This window comes from Canis lupus, chromosome 11, assembly GCF_048164855.1.
Source record: "Canis lupus baileyi chromosome 11, mCanLup2.hap1, whole genome shotgun sequence".
Classification (NCBI taxonomy): domain Eukaryota; kingdom Metazoa; phylum Chordata; class Mammalia; order Carnivora; family Canidae; genus Canis; species Canis lupus.
In genome coordinates this window covers 10,591,447-10,597,149 of record NC_132848.1, presented here as the reverse complement: position 1 = coordinate 10,597,149, position 5,703 = coordinate 10,591,447, and the positions used below count along the sequence as shown (strand labels likewise).

At 39.6% G+C, this 5,703-nt stretch overlaps 1 pseudogene; it reads left to right on the top strand.

Annotated features, from left to right (window-relative positions):
- Positions 1-244: 244 nt before the first annotated feature.
- LOC140600499 (large ribosomal subunit protein eL18-like) lies at positions 245-5,132 on the top strand (annotated as a pseudogene).
- Positions 5,133-5,703: the final 571 nt, after the last annotated feature.

Sequence of the window (5,703 nt, the reverse complement as noted above, 5' to 3'; positions counted from 1 at the left end):
TACCAACAGTATTACTGGTGTATCCACATGAGGAAGTTTGCAAAATTTAAGCTCTTTTCTCAATAGATGTCCATTGTGCCGAATGAAACCCTTTTCTTCAGCAGGACCCTATGTTGATGCAGAGGTTCTTTGGGAAACCTACACACCATTCTCTCAGGAGATCTAATCCAGTGGCCTTAGTCATTGTTGGCCAAGCTTCAATGGGAGTTCTACTCTGGGCTCAGTGTGAGAAGCATCTCCCGCTATGCAGGTGGCAGGTAATACACAAATCCACAATAGCATGCCAGTTCCGGGAGGACAGAGATTTTCTTTTCCTTGTTGTCAAAGTCTATGTATCTAGAAGAGTGTTTGGCATATGTCAGGTGTTCAGTAAATATTTCTTGAATGAACTAGATGGGTTATTTATGAAATGCACATGCTTTAGTTTAAGCAGGAAATATTTTTTAAATGGCAATTATTATTACTGTTCATTGAATGCCTTCTGTAGGTTAGGTACTTTACAAATGCCATTTTAGGCATTTCTCACAGGAATTCCCATGGGATAGGTACTATTTACCTGTTATATATAGGGACACTGAGATTCAGAGATTTTTAATTATCTGAAGTCAGATACCTAGAAACAGTAATGATTTTTTACTCAAATCTGCTTCCCTTCCAAAAGATATGTTCTTTCTGCTACTCTGTGTTTCCTTTTAAACATAAGACCATATTTTGAAACATTAAGCAAAGTGATGATGAAAGAGTTCTGTCCAAAAGACACCAAAACATCTGACAAATTGCTGATATTGTCAATTTAGTCAACTGGCTTGGTTTTTTATTCCACAAAATCAGCTGTTTGGATGTTTTCTGGACCTTGCAGGAAAGCTCGGTCAACTGAGCATGCAAGAGTTAATCTGTGACCCTGGATCAGAAGGCTTACAAAACTGCCCACATTGAATTGGTTATTCAACCTCAGACTCTCTCCTTTCACCGGGCAATGGGTCTCCCTAGCCCAATTGTTTTTCAGCCGGAGAATCTAAAGGGTTGAATTTTCTCAGTGTCCCCCTTACCTCTAGTTTATCCCACTATGGCTTCAAAGGTTGGTCAAACTCCCCAAACTTTTGGCCTTCCTTGCTTCCTTTTGACTGTATCTGCTTTATCTCAGATCTCCGTCTTTGTATGTCTACCTCTGGCCTGGTAATCTTGCTCCAAGTCCTGATTTCTCCTCTAGCCTGGCAGTTTTGGGTTATGTATTTTTGACTTTGAACAGTAGCCAGATTCAATTAAGAAACCATAGATGTGTTGCACACAAGACTCAAGGCACTTGACTGTAGTTGGACTGATCTGAACTGGTCAATGTAGCTTGAGTCTGGGAAAGTTTTCTAATTTCTGTGTCTCATGATTACATTTCCCTTGCTTCTTCATAGAATTGTGGGAACAGCTTTACTGGTTCTTATAAAGTTGTTAATTGAAAATGCTCATGAATTCAAGGCAATATATTAATATTTTAAACCAAATTTCTGTTAATTTATATCTAAAAATAATTATGTAGGGACGCCCAGGTGGCTCAGCACATGAGTGTCTACCTTTGGCTCAGGGCATGATCCCAGAGTCCTGGGATCATATTCTGCATCAGACTCCCTGCAGGGAGCCTGCTTTCTCCCTCTACTTCTCTCTCTGTGTCTTTCATGAATAAATAAAACCTTAAAAAATAAAAAATAAATAAAAGTAATTATGTAGGTGTAACAAGGAACAGTCTTTACATACAGAAAAATCAAATAATTGTGAAAACCAAAATAGAGAATAAAAATTGAAGCAGATGTAGAAAATGATGACCATTAAGGTGAAATAATTGAACAATTTCTGGAAGTAGGATTCAAATTTTTTAGATAACACATTTATCTGTATGTGTCTCCATATTTTTTGAGTAAAAAAGTAGTGTAGTTTAGATATAATAAAATTTACCCTTTTTAGTATAAAGTTCTATAGTCACAAAACTACCATCATATTAAAAATATACAACAGGGATGCCTGGATGGCTCAGCGGTTTGGAGCCTGCCTTTGGCCCACGGTGTGATCCTAGAGTCCTGGGATCGAGACCCATACCCGGCTCCCTGCGCAGAGCCTGCTTCTCCCTCTGCCTGTGTCTCTGCCTCTGTCTCTCTCTCTCTCTCTTTCTGTCTCTCATGAATAAATAAATAAATAAATAAATAAATAAATAAATAAATCTTTAAAAAATATAGAACAGTTCCATAAAATATTTTCTGTCCTCTTTGTAGTCAAATTCTACTCCCGACCCCAGTATCTGACAATTAGTGACAACCAGTATAGAACATTTGGATTGCCTAATCATTTGCAATATTTTCTGGCCCTCTTCATGCTTCCCTGTGGGAACTGGAGTTACCAGCACAAGCAGATACTGATATTCCAGTGATTGTTATTGTTATAAGTAACAACATCCTTTTCTATGACTCAGGAATCTTGTACACTATGTTAACATCTATGAAACCAGGGCAGCTTACCTTGTTTATTTGCATGTAGGGTAAAATTTCAGACACCATTTATGATTCTTGACTAGGTTATTCATTCCTTTCCAATCTGTATACATCTTTTTTTTCTTGCCTTATTGCATTGGCTAGGAATTCTAGTATGATGTTGAAAAGGAGCTATAGGAGGGACATCTTTGACTTGTTCCCAATCTTGGGTGCTGGAGGTGGGGAGGGATATTAAGTTTCTCACCATTAAGTATGACATAAGGTATTAATTTTTGATAGATGCCCTGTGTTGGTTTTAGATGTTCCCTTTTATTCCTAGTTTGCTCAGTTTTTGCTAAAAGATTTATTCATCTTTGTTCAAGATAGGTATTAATTTGTACTTTTCTTATAACATTTTTTATTTCAGCATCAGAGAAATGCCGACATCATTAAATGAATTGAGAATTTCCCCCATATTTTATATATACAAACTCTGGAAGAGTTTGTACAAGGTTGTTATTTCTTTCTCAAACATTTGGTAGAACTTGCCATGATGTAATCTGGGCCTGGAATTTTCTTTTTTGAAAGGTTTTTAATTAGAAATTCACTATCTTTAGGATGCCTGGGTGGCTCAGCGGTTGAGTATCTGCCTTCAGCTCAGGGTATGATCCTGGGGTCCTGAGGTCGAGTCCCACATCAGGCTCCCTGCATGGAGCTTCTCCCTCTGCCTGTGTCTCTGCCTCTTTCTCTGAGTCTGAGTCTCTCACAAATAAATAAATAAAATCTTAAAAAAAAAAGAAATTCAATATATTTAAAAGGTATAGGACTAGTCAGATGATTTATTTCTTCTTGAAGGAGGTTTTTTACACCTTAATGTCACTGGTTGATAGTTCCAACATCGCTGTCTTATTTGATTGTGATTCTGTTGATTACTTTGTCTCTTAATAATGTATTATTTTTATGTGCTGCTTTGTGTGTCTTGCAATTTTTGGATGAAAGCTGTATGTCTTATGTAGAACAGTACATACTGAGGTAAATAATATTCATGCCTGATAATGGCATGCCTTTTATTTTTGCTAGGCCTTTAGTGTGTGGGATTGTCAACCCAGACAGTAGGGCTGGGTTTGAGTTATTTTCTTGCTGTGGTTACAATCACTATGCAAAAGCTTCAACCTCTAGCATTACCTTGTGTTTAAGGTAGGGAGACGGTTGCCAGATTTTTCTCAATGTCTGCTTCACTTTAATATTTAGGTTGTCCCACTGGGGTTGTGCCTCAGTAAGGACTCTCACCATACTTTTTTTAAAAAATATTTTATTTATTTATTCATGAGAGATATAGACAGAGAGAGAGAGAGAGAGAGGCAGAGACACAGGCAGAGGAAGAAGCAGGCTCCATGCAGGAAGCCCAATGTGGGACTCGATCCTGGGACTCCAGGATCACACCCTGGGCTGAAGGCAGGTACTAAACCGCTGAGCTACCCAGGGATCCCCTCACCATACTTTTGAAGACCATTGTTTCTTGTTGCTGGTGTTTGCTAGCCTGGTGTTGAGAGTGTATTTTGTTGTCCTGCTTCAGTGCCAATCTTAGATAAGTGCTCCATCCCTGTGTCTTGGAGGTGCGGCCTTCTCAGTGATTCTTCTCATCCACAAGCTGGCAATCTCTAATGATCTGGGCCTAAGTGTATTCCTGCCCTTCCCCAGAGGGTATTTCTGTTCCTTTTCTCATCTGCAAGTGTCTTCACCTGTACCTTGGGGGTACCAGGGTGTGATGCTCTTCCTCCAGTGGGATAAGGCTTTTATTCTGTAGGAGACATAGGAGAGACAGATACAGGCAAATCTTCATGCCTTCACCTCAGTGGCTGCTCTTTCCTTCTCCAAGGCTGAACCACAAGTGATGCTTCTCTAGATCATTCTGTCTCTAGTTTTTCCCATGCATACTCAGTGAGGTCTGTGAGAAGGGCCTGCAAATGGGTGTGAGTTCCTCTATGTCTGTGGCTCTCAGTAGTTCCATGCTTTCACTTTAAACTCTGTTCCCTATACTCTCACACTGGACCTTTAAGCATTCTTTAATAATTTTAGTCAGTTTTTTTGTTTTGTTTTCTGGCTCCATCATGGCACCTGCTTTTGCTACAACAGGGACCAAAAGATTTGGTGCAAGGACCCCAAGATCCAGGACTCCTACCTGAGACTGTTGGTTAAGCTCTATGGGTTTCTGGCCAAACAAACCAATTCCACTTTCACCCAAGTTCTGTTGAAGAGGTCATTCATGAGTCACACCAACCAGCTGCCTCTATTCCTCCCCAGGATGATCCAGAAGATGAAGCTGCCTGGCCAGAAAGAGAAAACAGCAGTGGTTGTAGGGACTATATGTCCCTACAATAATGTGTGTGGTAGGAGATGCCCAAACTGAAGGTGTGTGAGCTGTGTGTGAGCAGCCATGCCTGTAGCCACATCCTCAAAGCTGAGGGCAAGATCCTCATCTTTGACTAGTTGGCTTGGGGTCTCCCAAGGGCTGTGGCACCATTTTCCTCTCTGGTTCATGCAAGAGCTGAGAGGTACAGGTATTTTGGCAAGGCCCTAGGAACCCCACACAGCCACATCAAGCCCTAAGTGCAGTCCAAGGGCTGGACGTTGGAGCAGACCAGAGGCCACAAGGTCATCTTGGGCTACACAAACTAACCCCAGATCCTGCCTTGTTATTAAAAAGATTTTGGTGCTGAGAAAAAACAAACAAACAAACAAACAAACAAACAATTGTAGCCATTTTTTTTTTTTTAAAACCAGATTGTATAGCATCTGATGTTTGCTGCAGCTAAGCAAGTGCTCTCCTTGGAGGCATCGTTGTTTGCATTTGTTAAGTTAATTGTTTACCCTGTGACCACAGCTCTGTAACTGATCCAAGAAAAGTTGTAATTTTATAAATTATCTAGCTCTTTTTTTTTTTTTTTGGTCGTCAGTATGGAGTGATGTTCTTTCCTGTTTCCTACATCCCATAATGAAGCCAGAAACCCTATTTCTTGACTTACAAGAAAATTTATTTCTAGGTGTTCAAACCATCCACAAGAAAATCTTATTTCATAAACCAAATGTCAGGTAATTTTGGACCTCAAGTAAAAGAAAATCTAATCCCAAATATGTAAACCAAAAGTTTTTACTGCCTTATTTGAAAAGAAAAATGGAAGTATAGGTTTAAATCAAGTTATCAATTTTGTTAGGGTTCTGGGTTCTTTCTCTTTCCCACTCTGCTATC